At 38.5% G+C, this 15,381-nt stretch overlaps 1 pseudogene; it reads right to left on the bottom strand.

Annotated features, from left to right (window-relative positions):
• Window positions 1-89: 89 nt before the first annotated feature.
• On the bottom strand, window positions 90-14,012 carry LOC122146215 (annotated as a pseudogene).
• Window positions 14,013-15,381: the final 1,369 nt, after the last annotated feature.

The following is a 15,381-nucleotide window of genomic DNA, read 5'->3' as shown; positions in this document are numbered from 1 at the left end:
AAAAAAGAATAAGCAGGCAAATCATGAAATCCAAAAAACATTGGCATTAATATGCAAACCATCAGCACAAAAAACAACTTTCAAAATAGTCAATGTGACTCACGTTGCTTCAGAAGCATCGGTCTCACTGTACGCCCCCGCACTGTGCTTTCCGTCAGCCCACACGGGCCCTCTTTGGGTGCTTTTTCCCGGTAGTCCTGGCCCAGGCTGAGGGCTCCTGGTCTTCCATGCTGATGACCACATCCTGTGAGTAGAGGTCATACGATGAGCCTTTGTTTTTCCACAACCACCGACCAACCACACCATCCCCCCCCTCGGCCGGCCCGCTCCCGACTGAGGAAAACAGCAAAGTTCGAGTTCCATTTACTAATTTGTTGACAACATAAACTGACTTTAATTGGCCATACTTTATCTGTTAAAGTGGATGGAAAAAATCATCAAAGCTGACGACAATGACGTTTTGCTAATTGGTTCAAAATAACCTGGGTCTAAAAAAAAAAAAAAACCTGCCATGTACACTTGTTGCCAATTGCCAATTTTTTATATTTATTTTTTTTTTTATTTTAAATATTACTTAATATTCTGAATCTGAAATTTTTTTGTCTTCAGTTTTAATTTATTTTAGTTTTTAGTTATCCTTTTTTAATTTTGAATCTGTCTATTTAGGCTTTCTGTTATTTCAGGCTTGTCATTAATAAATAACTTTAATAGTTTTAGGTGAAAACAACACAGTCTCGTGCATATGACTGGCCACTTTGACTGAACAGGAGATGCTGACCTCTGTTTTAGGGCTGGGATTTCTGACGGCTCGGGCTCCAGGAGATCATGGGACAAGTTGATGTCCTCTGTCTCTCGTAGCAATACATAGATGGGCTCGATCTGCTCGTTGAATCGAGCCACCAGAGTGCGGGCATCTTTCTTTGGCACAGCCGATTCGTCCTCCTCTACTTCTGTCTGACAGAAGGTACATCGGAACGTTCCTGTGTTTGAGAAAAGAAGGGACAGGCCTTTTTAAGCACAAAATCAAGTGCTGAAACAGTAACATTCTGCTTATCAGCCCTCATTCTCAACCACTTCAACACACCAACCCCATCCATCATGTTTGGCACCTCCAAGTCATTTTTTTTTCCGGGGTTTTGAAAGTTAGAGCCTAGAAAACGTTGTCAAGGGGCTCCATATCTCGGGTTTCCAATGTTAGCAGAGGCTCTAAATGCTGGTATGTTGCCATGTCGCCCTTTTCCCACAGACATGGTGTCACGTTGCAGAGCTGGAGCCAGTGCCCAAAAAAAATTTCTGGCACCCCCTCCTTTGGCGCTTCCACCATAAGAAAATGCCTGTGGGCTGACGTATATTTTTGTGGAAAGCATGATATATTTTTCAGGGTTCCGTTGATGAACACAAAGTTCAAAAAGACAAGCACTTTCTTGAATTTTTTTGTAACATTATAAATATATTCACTGTCACTTTTGACCACTTGAAACATTTTTGCTGAATAAAAAAAAATAAATAATTTTAACTTATGGCTGTTTATATCTAAAGCTTCTTTGGTTTTATTATTATGAAATTATTTTATTATTATTATTAAATAAAAGTAGTGGTATGCTATAGCAAAATTAAAAATTTATATATTAAGCAAACTGCATCCCAACCAAACAGGGTGTGGTCCAATGGTAGTTACTCAATATCATCTAGAGCAGTGGTTCCCAACCCGGTCTTTTGGGGGGTTCCTGCATTATCAAGGTGGCCTACTGTATACTACACTCTTAAAGTTATATACTATTTTGGTGAATGAAAAAGTACACCTTTTTCGATGGGTAGTAGAAGAGTAGGCAAGAAGCTCTGGGATATCTATAACGTCATACAATTGCGTCTTTAAAGGGCCGCGCTGTCGCACCTGTTACACACACCCTGTCACTGTAAACTGGCCCGTCAATCATCCTGTCACAGTTAACATCCTCCACATTTAATTTAGTTTAACTTCCTACCCTACTGTAGAGAAAATAAAGTAGCTCGTTGATTATCTGGCCAGTTGGGGTCTTTTCATGCAGAGGAACTCTGCTCATTTTCTGCATAATGTTTGCATTTAAAAGTTTAACGACCAAATGGATGTTTATAAACGTTCACATTGCTGTGCAGAGATGAAAGAACACAAATACCAAAAAGTTAATATTTTTTACCAGGGTTAAAACGTTCGATATAGAGAGTAAACTCAAAAACTCAACGACCCTTTTTGTAAACTCTGCACTCTACCTAACTGTCAATCGCACGCATCCGCCACGTTTTGTAGTTTTTCGAACGACGTTTTATTTGTGTTTGCAGTTTCTGGACTGAATCCTTTGCAAAAGCGCAATGGATTGTGGGCAATTCTAGCCATTAGAGTGTGCACAGATCGGACACTTCACAAAAATCGACCTGAAATAGTAAGAGACCATCCAGGGACTTTGGGCATACTCTTTTCAACATTACTATGCTTTGCCACCACACTTATTCTAATCTCACATACTATTTAGGATTGATAGTATGAACATTGAGACGCAGGGCTGGAGACACCCCAACACTCCACATTTTGCATGTCTCCTTAATCAAACACACCTGATTCAGGCATCAGCTCATTAGTGTAGAGACTCCAAGACCTGAAATGGTGTCAGAGAAAGGAAAAACATGCAAAAATACGCAGTGTGAGTGCCTCACAGGACCAGGGTTTGTGACCACTGATCTAGAGGATGGTGCCAAAACCACTGCTGACCATCTAATATTATTAAAACAAGAAAAAGTTAAAACAGTCCACAGACACAAGGACGAAACATACACAAACACACACATCAGTCCCAGAATTCATTGGCGGTTCCATTGAAAGCAAGCTGGTCTGGTTTGCCATCTGCTTGCTGAAGTTATTTACAGCCTTCTGACAGAACCCAACACAGCAGGGCCTCTGTACGAGTGTGTGGCGTACGCCAAGCTACTAGCGGGAATATAAAAATACATGCCTTGACATATTTTGCATACGTGTGTACTTATCATTTAATGGTCAGTCACAGATGGTGCTGATATTGTAACCTTCCTTTAATAGTAGTCTTTTATAAAGAATATCATCTATTCATGTTGTGTTATCATGACCACACCGCAATGTTTTTTTATGCTGAAATACTCCCAGTGTTGTTGTGCTGAGTGCATGGTGAAACAGTTTCCGAGTTTCTGGCCTTGAGGGGAATCGGACGAGTAAACGATTCGCCGCAATTTCCATTTTAAAAGCTTTGCTGGAAAGTTGACAAGAAAATCTGTGAGGGCGCTCCTGAAAAAAAAATCACTTCCAGCTAGGCCCTTTTACTACAGATGTCTTCTCTGCCAATACAGGGGTGGAGGGCAAAAAAAAAAATTTGACAAGCCCAAAGAAAAGAGAGACCAGAGAGGGAGGGGTGGGGGGGGGAGAGACTTTAAAAGAAAGAAACAACATTCAGGTGGAAGGGAAGATAAAAAAAATAAAACAATTTATCCGTCACATTTGACACAGCTCCTAGAGGAAATATCGACAAGCCCCCTGAGCGCAGAGAACATGATTTGACGGCAGCCCTCCTGGTCAGTCAGTCTGTCTGCCTGTCCTCTCTCTCTCTCTCTCTCACACACACACACACACACGAGACAAGAAAAAGAAAGAAAAAACAAAAGCGATAAGGAATGCAGAGATAGCACGCTGAATTTTAAATGTCTAAATAAAGATGAGATATCAAAAGACGAATTTTCAAACACATGCAAACATCATGTATTGTAGGAGTAATGGATGCAAAGCAGATGCATTCTAAGTGGCTTTTCAAGTAGAATGTGTTTTTGCATTCCACTGCACTCTTTTCATTGTTTTTCCTATGTAAACATGCACTAAACGATGTATTTGAACCGTTGTGCTCCACATCTCAAACTACAGCTCTAAAAAACGCAGCACTGAAGTAGTTTCAACTTTTAAAAAATGCATTTTTTAGTCCTTGAGTTAAACTACACTTTCATTACATTACACTACTCGTTACAAAACACTGTCTCACATTTAAACAAATTTTTTTTTTTTTTTCTTTTTTTTTTTTTCTTTTTTTTTTTTTTTTTTCTTTTTTTTTTTTTTTTTTTTTTTTTTTTTTTCTTTTTTATAATACACACATGCTGGATAGACATCTTTGACCATCGCGTTTTCTTTTTTTCACATCTTGTGTGTGAAACAGCATTATAAAAATGTGACACTAAAGTTTAAAAGTTAACTTGCATTTTTTCTCCACTCCACTGCCCTGCATCTCACATTTTTAAAGCAAAAATGGATTTTTGCATTCCATTGCACTGCTTTGTAATAGTTTTTCTATGTAGGTATTTGATTGGTGTACCAAGTCTTGCTGCTTTTATAACATTTTGTGTATGAGCGCGGCATTTTTTAAGATGACGTCAACACATTTGTGTACATCTGCTGTTTTTTTAAACACAATGCATTCTGTATCAACTTTAAAGGTGCCATGTGTAAAAATTGAGGTAAAAATATCCAAAAAATGACCTACACGCATCAAAAGAATGAGAAGAAATAAGGGCGATGATGTCATTAAAAAAAATGTCAAGTTATAGTGCTGCAGAGATATCAACCTTAATTAGCATTAGCATTACTAGCCACGGCCCGACAGGTGTCGTAATACCAGTTTCGGCCCATGGGAGGCGGTATGCGGGCAACATAAACAACCAGCCAACCTGCAATACACGAATAACTCGCACGGCTTGTGGGCGTACTTGAAGCTGATGTCAAGCAACCGCGCTCGGAATCACAAATCAAATCCGATAAGAAAAGGAGCCGAAACAGAGTAAACATCGGCACTGCTTTCCATCGCTGGAGACAACTGATGGCCTTGAAAGAAATGAGCTTCGACTCCGAACTTGCAACATTTCTTTTGGATTGGTAAGTAAGATGCCGTTAGTATTTCGCTAGAAGTTTGTTTTATATGTTTGCGTATTTTTTTTTGTTTCGGGAAGTTATAACATAGAAATGTATCGAAGGCTGTTCGATAAACGTGCTAATGTTAGTGATGGCTAACCGTAGCTGCGTTTGATAGTAAGCTAGCTATAACTTACCCACAAATCCGATCCGGTTTTCACCTGTTATCTACCAAAGCCCGTCTCTACCAAAGCTGATGCTAAAATGTAACATTACCTAATAAGCTTGAAATGTCTTCGATGATAATGAACCCGAGAGAGAGAGAGAGAGAGCGAGAGAGAGCGCCCCGGCCGCGCGCGCACTCACTCACTATATTCAGAGCTGTCAAGTTTTTGAAAGCGTGTGAAAAGAGTCAACTGCGTGTGTCTCACGGTGAATGCTTGAGAGTTGGCAGCTCTGGTTACGTTGGTTGGCGCTAGCTTGGTCAACATCAGCTGTCTGATCTTGACCAATAATGTTGACAGAATGCTGTCTGTCAAATTAATTTAATTCAAATAATGTGTATATACAATTCAAAATGTAATATATGAACAAAACGAATATGAACATATTCACTGGTAAAGGTGAAGGGGAGTAGCTTGAAGATGTCATGTTTCAAAATCACTTGACATCACCCAACGTTCCTCTGGAGGCAAAACGTCCTCTTAGGCTTCAGCTATGGCTCTAGGGTTGTTGTGAAGGTAGAGGGCGGAGCATAGAGACTATGCCGTTTCTCGTTTGTTACTCTAGAGTAGACCAATTCACTTTATTGAGGCATACTGCCCCCATCTGGTATGGAATGTGGAGTATGACTTGATTTTTTTGCCAGACATTACACATGGCTCCTCAGAGTCTAAAAAGGGCATTGCTCATTTGCGTTACAGAAGTAGCAAGATGCACCTCAGTGATCAAATATTTACATAAAAAAAAGTTCTATGTGAACCAACTCTAAAGTGACGGACAAGAATGGAAGTTCACTAGCACAGAAAGGAAACCTTACACTAAACTGAGGGAGACAAAAGCAGGCACTGACCTACAGGGATGTTATGGTAAGAAATAAATGTTTTAACTTTTTTTTTTTACACACCAAAAAAGAATTCTGTAGAGATATCAATTCCAAAGCCCTGGCCAATTAGCAATATGGCACATGCACACACTCTGGTTGTCATCTTTGTTTTTAGTCAAAATGTGCATTGGGTCTGTGCGTACACATTGTTGCAATGATCTAAAGGAACATGGCGTGGTGCTGTTTGGTGTAGGCATACATTAAGGCTTCTGTCGGAGAAAAGTGGGCTGATGCCTTTGTGTTTATAGTTTTTGTATTATCTATGAGATATGAATAGGTCTGGTTTAAATTACATAGCACTCACTCCAGTGATTCAGAGCTCTTTTGAAAACAGGATGGTGCTTTGTTCCATCGTCTACGCCAAAGAACAAAAGGACTTTTGTGACCAGCCATTAAAAGATGAATCCAGCATCATTTCAGCATTTGAGAGAGGAGAAAGTTTTTTCATGAGGAGGTCTGAGCAACTGTGACAAATGCACCACTGATTGCAACTGCAGCAGAGCTAATGCAATAATAATAATTACAATACAAATAATATTTAACTGTTCTGCATTGAACGACTGTTTATAGATGAATTCAAACAACTGTTCTTGATTCAATACAAGTTAAGCTATAGACCACATTTAAATCCCTATACAAAAAGGATTAGTTTTCAGGACAGAACATCTGAAATCTTCAGCAATTTGCACTGGATTAGCAATGTCTGTAGTAAATGCCTAAATATCGGAATCTACTACATTTATGCGAAGCTTCTGGAAATGACCAACCAATCACAAGTTTAGTATGAACTGTGCAGTCTATATTGCACTACCGTTCAAAAGTTTGGTGTTTAGTCTTCTTGAGTAAGATTTTTTGAAAGAAGTCTCTTATGCTCACAGAGGCAGTGTTGTCAACTTAGCAATTTTGTTGCTAGATTTAGCAACTTTTTTTTTTTTAATATTTTCAACTAAATTACAAAAAAAGAGGAAACCATTGAACATCTAGCCAGCCAAGCAGCACATCAACCTGGATAGAGCTGGAGAAAGATGCCTAACAGTACAAACATCAAATGTGCCTTAAGTTGCTAGTTCCATTTGGTCAATAAAACAGAATGTCATGGAAAAGTTCATTTATTGACAATATTGAGCTGAAGCTTGACTTTGCAAATCACATATCAAATCTCAATCACAATGCATCTGTCCAAAAAAAAAAAAAAAAAAAAAAAAAATAAAAAAATATTGCAATTAGATATTTTCCCCATATCGCACAGGTTCAGTGTTGAAAAACATGCATCATTTACAGGTGCATCTCAATAAATTAGAATGTCATGAAAAATTTTCATTTCAGTAATTCAACTCAAATTGTGAAACTTGTGTATTAAATACATTCTATGCACACAGACTGAAGTAATTTAAGTCTTTGGTTCTTTTAATTGTCATGATTTTGGCTCACATTTAACAAAAACCCACCAATACACTATCTCAACAAATTAGAATTCATAAGACCAATAAAAAGAAAAAAAAAAAAACATTTTTAGGGAATTGTTGGCCTTCTGGAAAGTATGTTCATTTACTGTACATGTACTCAATACTTGGTAGGGGCTCCTTTTGCTTTAAGTACTGCCTCAATTCAGTGTGGCATGGAGGTGATCAGTTTGTGGCACTGCTGAGGTGGTATGGAAGCCCAGGTTTCTTTGACATTGTTTGGTCTCTTGTTTCTCATTTTCCTCTTGACAATACCCCATAGATTCTCTGTGGGGTTCAGGTCTGGTGAGTTTGCTGGCCAGTCAAGCACACCAACACCATGGTCATTTTAACCAACTTTTGGTCGCTTTTGGCAGTGTGGGCAGGTGCCAAATCCTGCTGGAAAATGACACCCCCCCCCCCCCCCCCCCCCCCCCCCCCCCCCCCCCCCCCCCCCCCCCCCCCCCCCCCCCCCCCCCTCCCCCCCCCCCCCCCCCCCAATCAGCATCTTCAAAAAGCTGGTCAGCAGAAGGAAGCATGAAGTGCTCCAAAATATCTTGGTAAATGAGTGCAGTGACTTTGGTTTTCAAAAAAACTCAATGGACCAACACCAGCAGACGACATTGCACCCCAAATGCAATGCAACTGGGAAATCGTGGCCTAGTGGTTAGAGAGTTTGACTCCTAACCCTAAGGTTGTGGGTTCGAGTCTCAGGCCAGCAATACCATGACTTAGGTGCCCTTGATCAAGGCACCAAAGGTACCGAGGTACCCCGGGCCCCGCAGCATAAATGGCTGGCCACTGCTCTGTGTGTGTGTTCACGGTGTGTGTATTCACTGCTGTGTAGATCTTTTGAGTTGATTAGCTGATTGGCATGTCACCATATTCTAATTTGTTGAGGTTTTTATTAATTGTGAGCCAAAATCATCACAATTTAAAGAACCAAAGACTTAAAATACTTCAGTCTGTGTGCATTGAATTTAATACATGAGTTTCACAATTTGAGTTGAATTACTTTTCCACGACATTCTAATTTATTGAGATGCACCTGTAAATAAAGTGCTCACTAAATAAAGTGCTCTCTGAAAATGTTGTGAAGAATCTTTACATTTTCTGGTCTCTTTCCATTGACCAACATCCAGGACTAAAGAAATAATTTTTTTAATGTATAAAAATGCGTTGATCCACTGGCTTTTGCGGATTATTGATAGCATGCAATAGATGCCAAATGTAATGTGAATCAACCATTGAAAAAACCCATATTTTTTGAATCTACATATTGGTTAGTTACAGACTTTGGTATATGCACACTTGCGACTCAGAAGGAAGATTAGAAACAGATGAGACATGAGGCAGTGTGAAGACATGCCAAGATAGGATCAGCGAGTGACTTATTACTGTGCAAGCCTTACCTGTCATATCTCCTTATCTCCCCTAACACCTCACCAATCAAAGAGATTTTCATAAATCAATTTTTTTTTTTTTGCTCAACGAGGGGGGACCTGGATGCGCTTGACCAATCAGATCAATACACTCTCCTGTTCTAAGACACAACTAAGCCACCTAAGCACAAATGCCAGCACAGGGTTAAAACAGCCAATAGCAAAACATCCACATTTGAACCCACTCGGAGGAAACTCATGTTTATAAAATCCTTTCAGGGATACTAGTCCAGGAGAGAACATGGGAAATAAGTATGTGTATAATGGCAGGGTCTACACAGGGTTAGGTGCTTTATCGTTGGCTGTTCCGTTCTTCTGCTCCATCCTCGCCAATCCTCCTGATGTGTTTCCTAGCAACAGCTTTACCTCCCTGTCTTCCAGTTTGCTTTCAGCAGAGGTGAGGGTGAACACGTGCCACGTGGTCTTTACCTGCCTTTACTTTCCTCTAACACTCGTCACTCACCTCTGACCCCGCTCTCATTCCTCCAACACCCTCTCTCTTATTTCCTGTTCCTCTCATGCTTTCCATCACTCTCTTAAATGTATGCTTTCTGTACAGAGACATTCCTCCTCTTATATGCATAAAACAGCATGCAAAAAGTAACCAACTACTACTGGCAAGATTCTGCAGTGTTCATCTAATGATAATGGATGCTTTATTATCCCATGAGGCCATGGGACAGGATATGACAAAAACAATGAATGTATTAGTTACTTTCCAATTACACACATTTAAATACGATAAAAAAGATAATGGTTGCAAGTATTCAAATAAAGTACCTAATCTGAGATATCAGACGCAGCCACTGTCACTGTTTTCTGACTAACCTCCCTTGGGCAGCACTGCCAATAGATTTAAAATACGAAATATATTTTTACAGCATACGTTAAACTGGTGATGATCAGCTAAAAATAAATAAATAAATAAACCTAATAGTCACGTTCGCTTGATAACTGCAGATACCAGAAAAACACTATCCGCAAAACACTGTATAAATAGAGCAACTCAACACATGTTGGTAATGCATAACTAGAAGTTTCTCTATCTACAAAAGCAGTCCATTTAAAAAAAACACTATTCACAGTTTTACAACTCATTACACACATTTTATTACTGAAGAATTGCTTTAATAAAAATATGAGCTGGGCATTTCCGCTAAAGCCCTCTGGTTTTCTTGTCTTCCAGGCTTTCATGTTAAGTCCATTACTGTTAACATTTCCTGTTCATTTACACTGAGGTTTGAAAATAACATAGATTATTCCTTTAAGTGATGAAACAACATTAATGTCTTTTCATTGGGCCTATACATTTAATCAGTTCCCTACAAACACTGTTCAAATCTCTTTTCATAGCTTTTAAAGGTCTTATGAATGTACTTCAATATGTGTTTGAAGAGAATTAAGGCAAGTCCCAATGTGTCAGTGTTATTCAGTGAGCCTAAAGACAAGTCTTCAGTATTCAGACTCTCATGTATTTTCCTTCTGAGCACAAACACAGGTTAGATCAATTATACATGATTCAAGAGTACCGGAATGGACTCAAACACAGACACACACACACACACACTGGTTCAGTCAATAATAAAAGCTTAAACAGGGACGGCCAGTAGTGTGCAAAGCTCTGAAACCATTATAACACAAGTCACGTCAAGAGCAGCACTTGTGTGTGTGTGTGTGTTTGTGTGTGTACTTTTACTAAGTACACAAATCAGCAGCTGTTGAAGTCAGAAGTGTAAAACAGTAAGCACAGAAGCAAAGATGATGATGATGTCAATGTGGAGTGCTAATCCTTACAGCCGCCTCTACGAGATCACAGCCTGTTTATTTTTAAACCTATTAAAATAAAGTTTCATTTCCATTCCTGTCTGTGATTACTGTCTGCAAAACTGATGCATTCAGCATCAGTCACCAAGTGAGGTTCATTCAAGTGTGTTGAAAAATTATTACAACTTTTGTCCTCTGCTGCCATCATGTGTCTGAATACAGCTATGCCAAAGTGTGGATCAAGAGATTTGAATCACTCCCTAATAGAGATTACAACACACTTACTAAAGTTGGCAAAAAGATTAAACACAAAAAGAGTTCAAGCACAGACTTCTATTAAAAACATCTTTTCACTTACTAATGTACATGACTTAGGAACTTCTAAATGATGACACAATATCTTAAATGTTAGACCAGCTTGGTATTAAGAACTTCATGATTTCGTCTGAATCTTAAAAAAAATACACAGAGATTGCAATACAAGCTTATATCTTCATTGTATATATGAAAACTCCAGAAGAAAGATACTTACAGAGCATTTTCTAATTGATTTCAACATCACGATCACATAGTAACTTTGACCCATTGATCACATTCCCATTGCTTATAACACTTAAAAGAATTTGTTGTCACATTAAATTTTACGGGAAAAGAGAAGTCAAAGCAGATGCATTTTAATGAGTACACTTGGTTTGCTTTAATTGATTTCAATGCCATTTGACCAGCCTAGTACAGAAAATTATGACCAAAATCTTGCATCACCCCATGGGGACAGTCAGATTTTTATGCTTTTGAAAAAATTCTTATGTGCAGCAAGGCTGCATTTAATTTGAGTAAAAATAATAATAATAATATTGTGAATTTAATCTGTTTTCTATTTTAATATATTTTAAAATGTAATTTATTTCTGTGATGGCAAAGTTGAACTTCCGGCAGCCATTACTTTAATCGTCAGTGTTACACGAACCTTCAGAAATCATTCTAATATGCTGATTTGGGGCTGAAAATGGATGAAAAAGTTGTTCTGCTTTTGCTACATTTTCCATGATTCTTAAATAAATAGAAAGTTAAAAACAGCATTTGTTTTAAAGAGATTTTTTGTAACATTATAAATGTCTTTACTGTCATTTGTGATGAGTTTAAAGCATCCTTGTGGGATAAAAGCATTAATTTCTTTAAAAGAAATAAAATGTTCTGACAAATGTTAAATGTTCTGACAAATGTTAAACAGTAGTATATGTTCTGCCCACTTATACTCACACGGTATAGAAGAAACTCTAACAGCAGATTCATTGCTACTGCTGCATGTAATTACCATCATAACGCCTAACCCTTGTGCCAAATGATGTCTTTTAATAAAACATTTCTGAAGGAGATCTTATCTTGATAATGTTTTCATAACATTCAGATTCACGTCTCCCACTTTCATACTCACCAGTCATGGGGTCAAACAGCTGGTTGGCCTCAAGGTCAGTGAATGTGTTCATGCAGCAGGGGCAGCGGAAGGAAGCTCTGTTAGTCGAGTCCCGTTCGTCCGTCTCAATCCGTCTGCGCATGTGGTCCAGCTTGTACTTCACCACATTAACCAACAGCCGGTAGTTAATGAAATAGTAATTGTGTCGTGTCGTCTTGCCGTCGGGTGCAGTCTCCACACGCATACGGCATTTGACAAACTTGTCGGCCTTGAGTGTGTTCAGAATCGAACGCAGCTGCTTGCGGTCGAACTTGAGCAGTTCCAGCATGTCCTCTTCACGTACGCAGGGGTTCCGGATCAGCACATCCAGAGCGAGAGCATGCTCGATGCCATAGAAACCTCGCACAACCTGCTTTGCCAGCCGTTTCAGAGAGGCAGGGACCTCTGTGAGCAGCTCTGGTTCAGTCATGATGAAGGGGAGGGAAAGAGTAGAACTAAACGAAGGAAGAATGGAGAAACAGAGCAAAAGCAGGAGGTGGAAGTATTTTCAAGATCAAGAACGATAAGTTTTAAGGAAGAACAGGAGTGGAATATAACAAGAAGGATCAGCTCGCTTGGTATTCAAGAAGGTAATCGGATGACTTTGGGATTGTAGGATGGAGATCTGTGAAGCATGGAAGAACAGAAAAAGAGATTGGTTACACATATGATCCAATAACAGTCTATATGTGCATCCAAATGTCAACCGTTCTTTTTTTTTTTTTTTTTTTTTTTGTTCTTGCCTTGCTACAAATATGATAAATAGCTATTTTTAGCAAAATATGTTTGTCAGAAAAAAATATATATATACTATTAATAAAAAAAAGACAGCTAGAATGTTTTTTTTTTTTTGCTGAAAATAATTTATTTTTTTCTTTTGTGCAATATATTTCTGATTTATTCATTACATGCATTTTATTATTTATTATAACTCCTTGTACATGACATTCCCAAGACTATCACAAGTCATTCTCAAAGTTTCATTCTATGACCAGTCTATGTCAGGGGTGTCAAACTCAATTCGCGGAGGGCTTGAGCCCAGTGCAGAGTTTAGATTCAACCCTAATTAAACACACCTGATCCAACGAATCAAGTCCTTCAGGTTCATTTGAAAACTACATGAAAACTACATGGTATGTGTGCTGATACAAAGCTCTGCAGGGATCCAGAGCTTCAGGAATTAAGTTTGACACCCCGATCCATGTTAACTAGCTAGATAATGTTACTTTAAAGACCTTCAAATCAACACAATTCAACAACAATAACGTTCATTTTATTACAGAAAGGCTGTCTGGAAGGTTTGTTGCTGGTCCAACATGTCATACTGGACCAAGATGATCCTCTGAGTCTGACCAACCATAAGAAAAGATAAGAACCATAAATGTCCAGCTAGAAACCATTAAAAATGATCAGAAGCTGGTTTTAATGTCACCAGCAGATATTCATGTTAACAGATAGCTTAACAAATGTGAGGGGGGTCATTTTAGGAGTCACATGCTTACCCAGTTTCCATCACTGTAAATTAAGAAAGAAGATAAACTTCTTAGTAGTATTTATTAGTAATATATATTAATATAGTTAAGTAACATTTATTTGTCATTGACTCCGGATACAAATGCATAATTTATGAATTACATGAACCAAAACAATGTGACATTACAGCTTATTAACCAATGAAGCTTCATTGATCCCACTGGGGAGTTTACAGTAAGATTAATACCGTCATCAAAATAAACAACACAAAAGCATGAATGATTAAAAAATCGGCTCAAACCTTTAATTCTCCTCCTGTTTAGATCTGAACAAGTTTCCTAGTTCAGGATCACGCTAACGTTCTTCTTCTTAAGCGTTTTTTTTGGCGGTTGGCAAACCAGCTCATAGGTGCTTTACCGCCACCTGCTGGATATTCAAGTTCACAGGTTCAAAACCACTCGCTTATTTGTGTGCGAAAAGAACGTGTTATGAAAACGTGCCAGTGATCTCTCAGTGATCAAAATCCCAGTCTTGGCTTCTGTTTTCAGGTATTCTCACTCAGCCCATGTAATAACTGAGTTAGTTGTGGTTGGTGGAGTTTGGCTTCAGGCTGATGGAGTAGCAGGAGTTGCTGTATTAAATCTGAACACTGGGAGCTGTGTGGAGATCCAGCTGGATACACAAGTTACTCTGCTCATGGACTCTGGCAGTAGTTAATGGTTTATCATAAAATGGAAAATTTTGGCTCTAGAATCTCACTGGATAGCATAGTAAAACAGAAATTTCTGACTCTAAATTCTGATTGTATAAGCCATGTTTTTTTTTTTTTTTTTTTTTTTTTTAACCTTTATTTTACCAGGTAGGCCGATTGAGAACAAATTCTCATTTACAACGGCAACCTGGCCAAGATAAGGCGAAACATGTGCAAGACAACATAGTGTTACATAATAAATACACAGAACACAGGAGTGCAAATTTATAAAATTACAGTAAAACACAATAAGGCAATACCGGGTATCAAAAAACAGGATAAGATATATGTGAGTCTGTTAAGCAACATAATTAAGACATATTATGACATAGCGAAAATATTTTAAGATTAAAAAACAAATAAAATAATTTTACTGAATATATAAGGTGTATCTTATTAAAAATCTATCTAACCAATATATCATTTAAGAGCATGGATTGTATGACCGGCAATTATGGAGAGGAGCATTTGAAGACAATTAACAAGTACAAAGATCGGTCAGATGCTCAGAAAGGAGTAGTTTAAAAGCAACTGGTGATATGAGTGTTTCAAGTTTTAAGGTTTTTGTAATCCTTTCCAGTCATTGGCGGCTGCAAACTGGAAGGATTGGCGGCCGAATGTTGTGCAGACTTTCGGTGTGACTAAGGCAATATACCTACTAGATCGTAGACTGCGAGTAGGTACAGCAATAGTAACTAGACAACTTAAATACAGCGGGACTTTACCAAGCAAAGACTTGTAAATAAGTTGGTACCAATGAGGTTAAACGCCGCATAGTTAATGACGGCCAACCAACTAATGCATAGAGCTCGCAGTGGTGGGTGTTGTAAGGAGCATTTGTAACAAAACGTATGACACTATGATAGATCACGTCCAGTTTTTTTCAGCAGAAAAAATTTGGGGCAGTTCTATAAATAACATCACCAAAGTCAAAACATTGGAATGATAGTCATTTTCACCAAAGCCCAGTTTGGCAGCATAAGTAAAAGAGGCCCTGTTGCGGAAAAGAAAACCAATTCTCGATTTAATTTTAGATCTTAGTTTGTTAATGTGTGGC

This window comes from Cyprinus carpio, chromosome A9 (assembly GCF_018340385.1).
Source record: "Cyprinus carpio isolate SPL01 chromosome A9, ASM1834038v1, whole genome shotgun sequence".
Taxonomy (NCBI): Eukaryota; Metazoa; Chordata; class Actinopteri; order Cypriniformes; family Cyprinidae; genus Cyprinus; species Cyprinus carpio.
Note: the sequence above shows the minus strand (reverse complement) of the source record. Positions and strands in the feature narration are given on the sequence as shown.